We start from the raw sequence: 12789 nt of genomic DNA, 5'->3' as shown, positions 1-12789 counted from the left end.
AGAGAGAGAGAGAGAGAGAGAGAGAGAGAGAGAGAGGAAGAGACAGAAAGACAGAGAAATTGAGATAGAGAGAGACAGAGGAACAGAGACAAAGAGACAGAGATAGTGATGGACATCACCAGATTGAGAAACAGAGACAGACAGAGACAAAGAGACTGAGACAGAAACCCAGAGAGAGATAGACAGAGATAGAGAGACAACAGAAAAAAGAGATTGAGAGACAGATTGAAAAAGAAATTAATGTTCAAAGGACAGTGGGAAGGGAAAGAAAGGGGGTAGATGTGTAAGATATTTATAGAACCTAGAGGAATTGGAAACTAAATCTGTGGGAGCACCTTTACCAATCTTAATTTAAATCCAGAGATTGGAATCCAGCAGGACACCCAGTGACAAAGGCAAGCAGATGCAGTGGTTTGGTGTGGAGGTGGGGTGGCGTGGGGGTCGGGGGAATTTTGCCCTATTCTCTGCACTTCTTTCTTTGCTTCTGCTTCCTCTCTTCTCCCAGGCAACCTGCCCACCCCACCCCCAATCCCCAGCCTCCTATTCTTACTCTCAGTAGGCAGTCAACTAATCCTGGCTGAGGCACCGGCTGATAACTAAGGTTTTAGCTGATAATGGCTCAAGACCTGGTGACCCCTCTTGGGGCATTAGCATTTTAAAAGGAGACTCTGGAAGGCTAAAAAGCCTTCTGAGACCCCATTAGAGATCTTGGTGGAATAGCAAGCAGTGAGAGTGAGATTTAGGGAACAGGGGTGTCTCCTTTGTCAATTTGTAAGGCCCACCTTGGATATGATAGCTAACAACTGTATGCTGGCTGTGGGAATGGAGGTGAGGGGCAGAGCGGGAAGGGAGTATGATCCAGATCCGCTGCTACTGCCGCCCTTCCTCCTTAGCCCACTCTTTCTTACATCCACTCACTGGTCATAGGGTCTGGAACATGTCACCTCTACTCAGACCCATAGCAAGGCATTCTTATGCCTACGGCTAATTCGGTTTGGTGGGGGGAGAAGGGCTCAGAAGATAGCCTGACTGGGGATGCAGTCTTGATGAGATAAGAAATAGTCAATACAATAGAGTCTTGTCAGTACTCCTATGAGGATTGGAAGGCAGACTCTGAGGTCATGGGAGGTGGGGTTAGCTCAGAGTGCTGTGGACTAGTGTAAGACTAGGAATTTAGTGTTATGTCAGAAGGATATTGCCACCATCACTCTCCCCCCCAACCCCCAAGAAAGAATCTAATTCTCATGATGTGTATTCCAACAATTCCCCTCTAGCCCCCTTGGGCAAAACTAGTATCGCTCTCCAAAGTCTTATGGCTTTGAGAATCAGGGAAGGTGACCTGTAAACAACAGCCCTCCCATCCCCTAAACTAGCAGAATGAATCAGTTAATCAGTAAGCATTGGTTAAACTTTTCTTCTGTGATAGACACTGAGAATAAAAAGAAAAAAGGGAATAATAAATCCTGCCCTCAAGGAGCATACATCCTAAGGAGGGAAGAAAATGGAGTACCCACCTTTGAAAGACTTCAAAAGAAAAGTATAAGGTGAAAAAGAAAGTCCAAAGAAGAAACCAGAAGAAGGAGCATGGAATGGTAGATTGGGTTCTGGTTCTCAATATGCCCTTAATTTAATCTGTCACCTTGAGCAAATTTCCTCCCTCCTTTGTACCTCAGTTTCTTCATATGTCAAATGAGAAAGGTGGATAAGCTTGAAGCTTGACTCCAGCCAGGACACTGCACTCTGTGATTCAAAGTCAGAGTGAAGTGGGATGATACCCTTGACCTTGCAGAGTTTGGGGGTCACTTAGTGATTGTGACCCTCGCTGTCATTGCCAAGGTCTCACCTGCCTAGTAGTTCAATCAGGCCTGGCCTTAAATAAATAATCAAGGGCAATCCACTATGCTGTGAGTTTCCTCACCTGTGTGCCTTCCACATATAATTGATTGAGAAGAGACCCCTAAAAACCGCCTAACTTCAGAATTTAAGCCTAGGAGGAGTGTTGACTTGGATCCCCACTGCACCTCATCTAAATGGATAACCAATGGATGAGGGGTATAGTCTTTACTCTGAACCCAGACTTTTTCTCCTCTGCATCCCTGAGAGTCCATGCTAGTGTGCTTATAAGGAGAAGGGATAAAGCCCTCTGAAAATGGTTGAAAACTCAGGGTGTCCTAATATTTAGAGTCATTGTAACTTTTTGAGTGATCCAGGAGTGTATTAGACTACCTGGGAGACTGTGGGTTCCCTCTCCCTGGAAGGCTCAGAGCAATGGCTGAATGACCCCTTGTCGGGGACATTGTAATGAGGAGTCTTGTTCACGAATATGTTGGATGAATGCTGTCTGAAGTCTCTTCCAGTTTGGAAGTTCTGGGATTCTGAATCTGCAAGCCAGCTCCTTAATAGACCTTAGATTTTTTAAGTGGCAAGTAATTAAAGTTCATTTCTTCGTCGAGAAGGGGGTGGCCCTGAGATATTGGACAGTGGAATTGCCACTTTGTGTGTAGTGCGACCCGTGAAGCAACACCTCTCAGCTCTGAATGGCCCACAATGGGGCTGGAGGGTTAATTTGAATCATTTTCGACTTTTTTTCTCCCGTACTTCCTATCTATTTGGCATCTCATCATTAGCAACACCCACTGAGTTGTACAATACTGCAGGCAGCAAACCCACCTCCTGCCTTTGAAGGTCTCCTTCTTATTACTACACTCAGCTGGCCATATAGCCTGCAACACATTCTCAAAGGACCGCCTTATTCCTTATCCTCCTTTCACATCCCTTTGGAATAGCCATTTCAAGAAAACCTAACAGTCTTCTTTCTTCATCTCTATCAAGATCTGAGACCTCACAGCTCCCGGCACGTTTGATATCTTCTCCCTCTTTGCCTCTCTCCCTCTCTCTCGCCCCCCTCCTCTTCTGACTGGCAGAGAAATTGGAATCAGGCTCAAACACATAACGAGATTAATGTGGTAAAGACAAGCGTGTACAACAGAGTGGAATCGATGCTTCTGCCCTTTGATAATCTATTCAACTCATTTGGTTACATCATTAATAGACAGCTGTGTATTCTGTGAAGATTACAATATACATTAATCAAAGACATGGTACAGTGAGAGTTGAAAATTTATGCTTCGCCTTTTGTGTAGCAGCAGGAAAGGTCTCTCGGTTCGATTTCAGAGCGCAAGGTATTTTGACATAAAGAAAACAGGCCACAATCAAGTTCCAGGTCTGAGAACATTAAAACAAAATAGTGGTCATTACTGTGTGTCTGTGTGGGAGGAGATTTCAGAGCACAGGGGGAAAAAGCAAGGAATTACAAGCTCAGAATACTGGCCACCAGAAGCCAGGCCACCTCCCAAGGGTATTCCTATATGAAAATGGAAATTTTAATGTCTGAAAATGCTCCTAAAGCACACCAGAGGGAAGCTAAAATGGCAAGATGGCAGGTTGTGAAGCTGATTGTGCCATTGTGAAAAAAGCACTGGACTTGGGGGTCCAAAGACCTAGGTTCAATCTTGCTTCTTCTTATTAGCTGTGTGACTGAGCACACGCATCATTGGACCTCCTTTAGCTTTGATTTTTTTTTTTTTATAAAATAATGGCATAGACCTTGAGCAAGTCATTGTATCTGAATCTTAATTTTCTCATCTGTAAAATGAGAGAGGGGGACCAGATGCCTCCTAGGGTCTGCCTAACTCTAAACCTTGTTGCTAGATAAATACAAAGCACCTTCTAGCTATGACTATCCATTTGGGGGGAGAGGAAATATTTGCTCTTTTTGTTGGTTCATCCTTGGGGATAATAGTAAGGGTTAGAGAACAGGAATGTACAGTTATGGAAATAGGAAGAAGAATGAGCCTCTTACTCTGCCCCAGGCTTGGGAGAACTCAGGGAATCTACATGTTACTTCCCAAAGGCTCTTGGTTCCTATCCTAACTCAAAATCATGTGAACTAAAGAAAAATAAGGAATAATCTTAAGAAGAGCAATATTTCCTTAACAAAATAAAAATTCAGGGGTGGCTAGGTGGTACAGTAAATAGAGCACTGGCCCTGGAGTCAGGGGAACCTGTGTTCAAATCTGGCCTCAGACACTTAATACAAAAACTAGCCATGTGACCTTGGTCAAGTCACTTAACCTGAATTGCCCTGCCGTCCCCCCTCCAAAAAGAAAAAACAAATTCAGACTAGAATGAGATTTGTTTTTTTGTATAATGAATCAGTTTAGGGGACTACATTTGAGGCCCTACTCTACCGCTGTCTTTGTAACCTTGGGCAAGTAATTTTAGTCCTGAAATAAAATAAAAGGGTGATTTCTAAGGTTTGTATTTATCTAGCAATAGAATTTAGAGCTAAAAGAGACAACTGGGATGGTGATCCCATTTATAAGAATAAATTAGAAGTCAGTTCATCATCATGATGACCATAACATAGGAGGCACTTTTGTCATAGGAAGCCAGAATCCTGAGTTCTCTCTCTCTCCAATGCCTACAACCTGTGCAACCCTTCACACTTCACCTGTGTCAGGCCTCAGTTTCCTCATCTGTAAAGGGAGGATTAGACAAGAATTTCAGCCATTTCCAGCTCTAACTCTGTGATCCCATCACAGGCCAATGATGGAGAGAAATGAATTAACTTGTTGTACAGATTTTTGACAAGGTCTAGAGGCTTCAGGATCATATGAACTCTTCATGCTCAAATAGCTTTCTGCACTTCTCCCTGCCCAAGGGCTTTGTCAAAGTCATATTGTGCTGTGGGTCTGATGAAAAAAAGCTCCCCCTGTGATACCATTAAATAGATATCAGGTAAGAAAAAGGAATTACCTCAATACAAGAAAAAGATAGAGGGGAAGATCGGATCGCTGGGGAAAAATGAGAGGGGGAGGAAAGGTAGAGTGTCTGACAGGCAATATTTTCAAGGTGAAATCGCAAATAACAAAGGTTCATGTATTCTGGTAGAGAAAGAGTAGAAACTCAAGATAATTCTTATTTTCAAGGAATATTTACTTTAGAGTCAGATCCAGAGTTCAAATCCTGGCTCTGATACTTTATCTGTGTGATTGTTTTTGTTATTTAACCATTGTTCAGTCATGTCTGACTCTTCATGACCCCTTTTGGCATTTTCTTGGCGAAGATACAGGAGTATTTTGCCATTTCTTTCTCCAGATCACTTTACAGATGGGGAAACTGAGGAAAACAGGGGTTAAGTGACTTGCCCAGGGTCACACAGCTAGTAAGTGTCTGAGGCCACATTTGAACTCCATTCTACCTCTCTCTATCTATCCATTGAGCCACCTACTTGCACTTTCATTAGTCTAGGGAACTCTCAAAAGGAAATTTCCTCTATCCCTGCAGTTCAGTACTTCCTTTGTAATTTATAGACTTAGAGAATTGTCTGGTGCCCTGAGATATTAAATGACTTGCCCAAGGTCACACAGTCAGTATATATCAGAGGCAGGGCTCAAATACAGGCCCATGTAACTTTGAGGCCAACTTGCTGGTACCATCAACACTAGATATAGCTATTTTGATATAATTATGGGGATAAAAGGAGATCAGAGTCTAGTTTCAAGACTTGCTTTGGGATGTGTTGCCATTTTAATAGGAGATGAAGTAATGTTCTAAATCTTGTTCCCTGTTTCTAAATTTCTATTTTGAAACCCTTCATGGTTTTTAAATTGGTAATATATTAACCAATAAGCCTTCATTAAGTATCTACTTTATGCAAAACACAGTACCAGGTAAGCACTGGAGAGACAAAGACAAAAAAATGAGTTTCTATCCTGAAGGAGATTACATTGTAGTATGGAAGACAAAATCAATGTATCTACAAAACAAATATGGGGCCATTTTGGGGAGTAGGGAGTAGTAACTGATAGGGGGATATGTCAGGAAAGGGCTGATGTAAGAAGTGGTGCTTGAATTGAACCTTGAAGTAAATCAGGGATTCTAAGAAACAGAGAGGAGGAAGAAATACATTCCAGGTAAGTGGGACAAGCAATGCATGGGCACAGAGACAGGAGATAACATTGTGAATGAATGAAGGGAGGAATGAATGAATGGATGGATGGATGAATGAAAAAGCATTTATTAAACACTTATTAGATATATGTATCTAATTGGCTTGGATAGTCAGGGTAGCACAAGGTCCAGGATAGGAGTTCTACAGCCAAAATGGCTAAGTCCTTTAGGACATGTCTATGGTCCAAAGATGGGGGTATAGAATTATGAAGAAGAGAAAGAAGGCCAGTTTAGTTGGATTGTAGATTGTGTGAAGGAGAATAATCAAAGACTGGACTATGGGATTTTTTTTTTGGCATATTGCCTGGGCAAACCTTTTTATCTTATATAGGATTGGGTCTGTTCAAGAATTTCATGAATATTGCTAAACAAGCAAAATAGCTTGACAAATGTATGCATATGTTGACATATTTACATGCATGAAAAATAAATATAAATACAGAATATATAGACATAGAATAAAAAAATAAGTATAAGGATACTCCTTTTGACTGGGGAGGGGGCCAAGATTGCTTCTTAAGGTTTAATCTATGAGCAATATTTCCTTGAATTGCAAGGTAGCGTGGCATATAGATACAGTATGTAGATAGTATAGCATATATGGTATTGTGCGTGCGTGTGTGTGTGTGTGTGTGTGTGTGTAGAATTCTGGACTTGGAGTCAGAAAGACCCAAGTTCAAATGCAACCTCCGACAATTCCTAGCTATGTGATCCTTAACCTTGTTTGACTCGGCTTCCTCATCTATAAAATGAGCTGGAGAAGGAAATGATAAACCACTCTAATATCTTTGCCAAGAAAATCTCAAATGGGATCACAGAGTCAGATATGACTGAACAACTGAACACATGTATATAGTATAGTGCAAATAGATATGTAGTATAGAGAGAGAATGTATATATATATACAAATATATACATATATGTATATGTGTGTACATATATGTGTGATATATGTATGTATATGGAGAGGGGGAGAGAGAGAGAGGGAGAGACAGAAAGAGAGAGAGGGGAGAGAGAGAGGGAGAGACAGAAAGAGAGAAAGAAAGAGAGAGAGGGGGAGAGAGAAAGGGAGAGAAGGAGAGAGGAAGAGTCAGAGAGTCAGAGAGAGAGAGAGAGAGAGAGAGAGGGAGGGAGAGGGAGAGGGAGAGAGATGGCATAACAGTCTAGATCTATATATCCCTAGGCAATTGTTTATAGGAATCCTAAAGCAGGAGGTGAACAAGTCCTGGAATTGCGGAGGAGTTATTCAGACTTACCATTTTGTAGACCAAGCAAGTGGAAAGTCAGAAGGCACTTCCTTGGGAGGGAGTAAGTTCACCTTTAATGAAGGTCTTCAAGAAGAGGCAGGATGTCCGCTAGTCTGGTATGTTGTAGAGGGGAATCTTCTTCAGATATGAGTTGTTCTTTGATGCTTTATGAGGTCTCTTCTAACTCCCAGAGACTGTGATCCAGTGGGATACCTTTCCTTGCCTTCATCATCCATCCCAATACCTGACAACAGACAAAATGTACCTTGACTTTTGTTAGGGGATTACCCAATAAGTACCAACACCATGATAATTCAGGCTCAATGTTGAGACAAAATAAGGCTCTCACAATAAAATTTTGAATGGTTAATGAAGGCTTATTTTGCCCTAACAGAGCAAATACATGTAGCAAGTTCTTAAACTTTTCTAGATGCAGCCTGTCTTGTCTCCAATGGGAAACTGTTCTGATCATCATGGACGGGTAGGATGATTCCAATAGTCTTCAGATATTTACTACATCAAAGGGGCACTAAATCCCCTTGGGTGAATCTTTTTAATGCCCCTAGGTGACCAGGAAGCTGCCTCCAGGTGGGCAGAAGTCAATCAAGTCATAGGTATAAATTTGTTGCCTTTAGGGAAAACTAATCACTGTTACAGAGATCTCAGGGGAAATGTGGTCTTATCACATCCCATTAGATATCAATGAAATCATAGTGCCTTACTAATGTTGAATCCTAGTCAGGAGGGTCTTCCACACCAGGGATCTTAAGAGTTTCAACCTTGGTGCATTTCAGTAGATAATCATCTGTCCAGGAGGTAGATTTAGTGACAGCCTCTTTAACACCCTCCCACCCTAAAATTCATTATAAACAGTGTTATGGCAGTGAATTGCAAATGAGTGTGTAATGATCAATCACTTATGCTAAAGGTGTTACCATTTGCTACTGCAGTGTGACAATGTTATAAAATTAAACCACGAAGAAACTGCATCCCCCTCTGACTTAAGATGCCCCAAAGCAGAAAAAGGCCAAGGCAGAGGTTTTCGGGAATATCCTCTGTCTATACAGGAAAACCATAAAACCAAATTAAATACATTTTGGGAATGGGAAGGGGGGTGGGGAGAAAGGGGAATTCAGAGGAAGGAGGGTGGTAAAACTTTGGTTCCACTAAATTAAATTGTGGTTCTTTCATTTAAGAGGCCACAGTTCAGCAGTAAAAGAAAAGAAAAATCTTTGCTAGGGGCTCAGGTTTGACAGAAGGCTGCTGTGTTTAATTTTTGTTTTAATGAAGTTTAATTTGGCCCCATTTCATGTAAGAGAACAGAACATGATACCAGAGAGGTGAGAGTTTGGGGGGGGGGGTAAAGGGGTTTTTCTGCTGGTGCAAAGGTGCTTAAAAAAAAAAAAAACTTTTTCTATATGTAACCTACCTGATCCTCAGTTTCCTTATTTGCAAAATAGGGGGATTAAGGATAGAATTCTAAGGTCCCTGTCAGGTTTAATGTTTTACTATGGTTCTAGGGTTCTAAAGCTGTCTTCATTGTATCATAGATATAGAACTAGAATGTACTTCTGAAGTCATTTTGTCTAACTCTCATTGTTTAGATGAGAAAACCAAAGCCTGGGAAAGTGGGACTAGGTCAAGGTCACACAGATACTAATCAGAGACAGGATTTGAACCCAGTTTTCCTTTGTTGCAATCAACAAAAAAGATAATTGGGCATGCAGTGGAAGAAGAAATTCTAAAGGGATAAATGGACGGCTTGAAGGAGGAATGTGTGTCTAGGGATACAGTAGTCCCTTTGCGTCCACTAGTCACTCTGCTACAATCCTACTCTATTTATCTTGGTGAGGTAGACGTATTGCCTGAAATTCTGGCTGTCTTCTTTAGCATAGCTGGCCAGGTACGTCCTTCTCCTTTGTCTCTCTTGGAAAAGAAAGACAAGAGGGAAAGGAGGAGGAGGAGAAAGAGAAAAAGAAGGAGAGGGAAGAGGACAAGGAAGAGAAAAGAGGAGGGAAGGAAGAGGAGAAAGAGCAAGAAGAGAAAGAGGAGGGAAGGAAGAAGAAGAGAAAGAGGATGAAGAGGAGCAGAAAGAGGAAGAAGAGAAGGAGGAAAATGGGGAGGAGAGGGAAGAGGTGGAAAAGGAGAAGGAGGAAGAGGAGGAGAAAGAGGGGAGGAGAGGGAGGAAGAGGAGGAGAAAGAGAAAGAGGAGGGAAGGAAGAAGAGGAGGATGAAGAAGAGCAGAAAGAGAGGAAGAAGAGGAGGAAAATGGGGAGGAGAGGGAAGAGATGGAAAAGGAGAAGGAGGAAGAGGAGGAGAAGGAGGAGGGAGAGGAAAAGGGAAGGAGGAGGAGGAACACAAGAAGGGGGGGGAAGAAGTTGACAAACAGGAGGCAAAGGAGAAGAGTAGCTGACATTTACAATGCTTGACATTTTCCAAAATGCTTTTCTCCCAATGACACTATGACACTACCAATCCCACTTTACAGATGAGGAAACTTAAGCCTATTTATGGATTATAGAATTTTAGAATAAGAAAAGGGCCTATGGATCTAGACAGCTGTATGCTACAGAAACCTGGCAGGGACTTGTATCCACCAAAGGAGGTCAAGTGTCTTCTCCAAAGTCATATACCAAGTTAGTGGCAGAGCTAGGATGAAAGGCCAAGACTCCTATTCCCAAGCCAGTGACTATCTTTCATTTCAGCCATGATATCAGTCACAATGGAGAGGCTAGAGATTGAATCCAGGATCACATACAACGCTGGTTGGCCCATTCACTGATTTGACCCTGTGTGGAATTTCTATATTCTCCTGTTCCTTTCCCAGTCAGCATTTTTTCTTTTCTTTTCTCCTCTCCCCCAACTCCCTCCCTATTCACCTTCACTTGCCCTGAATATGGTTGGCATCTTGAATATTCCTAGAGGGCCACTTTGCCTTGCAACTCACCCAATCTAACTTAGTATCTGATTTTTAGTGCAAGGTGGTTGTTGGAACAAAGACTGGACCAGACATCTGGGTGACAGAACAGGTAGAGTGCTGAACCTAGAGTCAGGAAGAACTGACTTCAAAATCTCATTTTGACATTTATCAGATGTGTGGCCCTGGACAAATCACTTACCCTCTATCTGCCTCACTTTCCTTATCTGCAAAGTGGGGATAATAATAACAACTGCCTCACATAGCTGTTGAGAGAATGCAGTAGGAGAAATCTGTAGCACTTTGAACCCCTAAAACACTATATAAATAGAAATTCCTACTATTTACTGGTAGTATATATAGCCCTTTCTCATTCCTTGCCCCATCTGACCATCCCACAACAATACAATGACCAATTTTTATACCCATTTTAGAGATGAAAAAGCTACTGTTTGGACAGGTGACTTGCCCAAGGTCACCTAGTGGTGCTGACCAATCTGAGTGCCTCTTGTATAACCCCCAGAATTCATGTGGCAACCCTGTCGAGAGAAGGGAGGGGAGGCCTTGAATTTCTCCCCTCTTGAGAAGCCTAATGCAATTTTAGAACAAGTCTCTGCTACAGCACAAGCCCAGGGTTTTTCATATGCGATCCCTATGTTCTGCCTTCCTACTACAAGGTCAACTCAAAAGATCAATAGAGGCCTCCTAGATTCTGGAGTTGCCACCCCTTTCCTGAAACACAGCAAACTTCCCCCAAGGAATTATCTGCTATGGACCTTGTCTGGCTATGTATTTTTGGTGAGTTTTGTTTCATGGATAATCACACTGGTCTTTGAGTCAGGGAGTGCTGAGTTCAGATCCTGCCTTGGACCCTGGGTAGGAGTTCCTTAATCTCTGTGCCCCTCACTTTCCACAACAGCAAATGGGTGTAATCATTGTACCTGTTTCACAGGATTGTTGTGAATTTCAAGCGAGATAATGTATGAAGTGTTATATCAAGTGTTATATAAATGTTAACAAATAATACTATTAATGTTTACTATATGTACTCATGGGAAACGTCTGTAATCAAAACCTGGCTCGCCCCATGGAGATTTCTCTTATCTACAGACTAATTGATGATTCCCCCTGCCTTAACTTGCACCTGTAGACAAAAAGATCTATTTCTTACTGACTTACACCCTAATAGTACTTGATGTGATTAAAAAGCACGTTATAAAGATCATCTCATTAAATTCTCTGAGAGAGGTAGGCACTATTATTACCATTCCCATTTTAGGCATTAGAACACTGAGGCAGGCAGATTAAGTGTCATGCCAGGGTCACACAGCTAATAAGTGTATGAGGCCAGATTGTAACTCGGGTCTATCTTGACTCCAGGTCCAGAGTTCTATTCACTGAATCACCTGGCTGCCCTAAACTGTAATCAATGGGTAGGGGCAGAATGAAGAATTAGACCCAGGTCTTCTGACTTCATAATACTCCTATCTCACATAATCTAAAGGCTTCATCAGGTACCAGGTTTATTCAAAACCCCGGGCTAAGTGCTAGGGAAACAAAACAAAACAAAGAAACAAACAAAAATACTACCAGCCCTCAAGATCATGGCATTCTACCATCTCATCTTACCTTACTCCAGGCCTGGGAATCAGGAGCACTCCTATCTCACCTCAACATTGCTACTCATTCCCTGTGTCAAACTATCTCCCTCCTCCTTTCACCTCAGTTTCCTCATCTAAGAAATGGGTATACCTACATCACTGCTTTACGTTAAAGTTATTTGAAAGATATAAAATGCTATATCCATATGAGGTATCATTGCTCTAATGGAAAACCCACTGCCCAATTAAGAAGGGTAACCAGATCTTTTTCTTCAATCAGTTTCAGAAGACCTCTTTGAAGAATACCTTTCTTCTTTCCTTTTTTTTTTCTTATTCTGAACCTGACAAACTTACACAGACATAACTATTTCCATATATATGTGAAATAGACCAAAAAAGAAGACTATATATGAAACCACAAATTTCATTAAGGTTGTCCATGTTTTGTTCTATCTTTTTTTTTTAATATAGCACCCTCTCCAGGGCAATAGATGGCTGGCTGGATCCCTAGAGAACTGCTGACTAATATTCTTTTTTGTTTTCTTAAAGGGGTGAAGGAAAGGCAATTGGGGTTAAGTGACTTGCCCAAGGTCACACAGCTAGTAAATGTGTCAAGTGTCTGAGGCTGAATTTGAACTCAATTCTTCCTGACTCCAGGGCCAGTGCTCTATTCATTGCACCACCTAGCTGCCCCACTGCTGACTAATATTCTTAAGAACTCTAGGAAAAATCTGAAGGGGGAGGGGTGTCTGGATTTCTAGTATTTTTCACTTAAAAGACCCCACCAATGTGCTTCCTATGGATAATCTGCCACATTTTGTTAGCTTTTTAGCAAAGGTGTTTACCAAGATGGTAAGAGCAAGAACAGTGGGTAAAAAAAACACCCTCCTTTCCCCCAATAGAAAAGAAAAGAAAAGGAAAGAAAAGAGGGAAAAGAAAAGAAAAGAAAAGAAAAGAAAAGAAAAGAAAAGAAAAGAAAAGAAAAGAAAAGAAAAAAGGAAGGGGAGGA

General features: G+C 41.7%; 1 long non-coding RNA gene across 1 annotated transcript in view; it reads right to left on the bottom strand.

The window, feature by feature from the left end:
• LOC138146477 (uncharacterized) overlaps positions 1-12789 on the bottom strand; it is a 260767-nt gene that overhangs the window by 210901 nt on the left and 37077 nt on the right. The window contains exon 2 of the long non-coding RNA XR_011164491.1: positions 7272-7506. This is a non-coding gene — a long non-coding RNA (uncharacterized lncRNA). The remainder of the gene's footprint in view (positions 1-7271; positions 7507-12789) is intronic.

This window comes from Petaurus breviceps, unplaced genomic scaffold, assembly GCF_028583685.1.
Source record: "Petaurus breviceps papuanus isolate PSGF00001 unplaced genomic scaffold, PetGlider_PUasm1.0 90762, whole genome shotgun sequence".
Taxonomy (NCBI): domain Eukaryota; kingdom Metazoa; phylum Chordata; class Mammalia; order Diprotodontia; family Petauridae; genus Petaurus; species Petaurus breviceps.
The sequence above is the reverse complement of the archived record's forward strand: the minus strand, read 5'-3'. Positions and strand labels throughout refer to the sequence as shown.